The sequence below is a fragment of the Natator depressus genome, chromosome 6 (genome assembly GCF_965152275.1).
Source record: "Natator depressus isolate rNatDep1 chromosome 6, rNatDep2.hap1, whole genome shotgun sequence".
Classification (NCBI taxonomy): domain Eukaryota; kingdom Metazoa; phylum Chordata; order Testudines; family Cheloniidae; genus Natator; species Natator depressus.
Window position 1 is genome coordinate 6,316,246 of NC_134239.1, and position 345 is coordinate 6,316,590.

The following is a 345-nucleotide window of genomic DNA, read 5'->3' on the forward strand; positions in this document are numbered from 1 at the left end:
AAACATGGTGAGAGCCTGTTGAAATGGAATATACATATGTTTAAATATTTGAAACTTTCCTTAATTTTAAAAAATGGCATATTACAAAATATTCTGTATTGTATTTTTTAAGTCTCAGAACCTCATGTTCACTTCACAGCTTCTAAGTCGAGCTGACAGGTTTCTGATTTTTCATGTCACATGACAACTTATGATACAATGTACAGAGTGACTGCTATACAATTACTGCTAGGAACATAAGAACTGCCACACTTGACCAGAGCAGAGTGGACCATTTAGTCTACTATCCTGTCTCCGAGAGTGGGCAATACCAGATACTCCATAAGAAGATTCAAGGAACCCTGA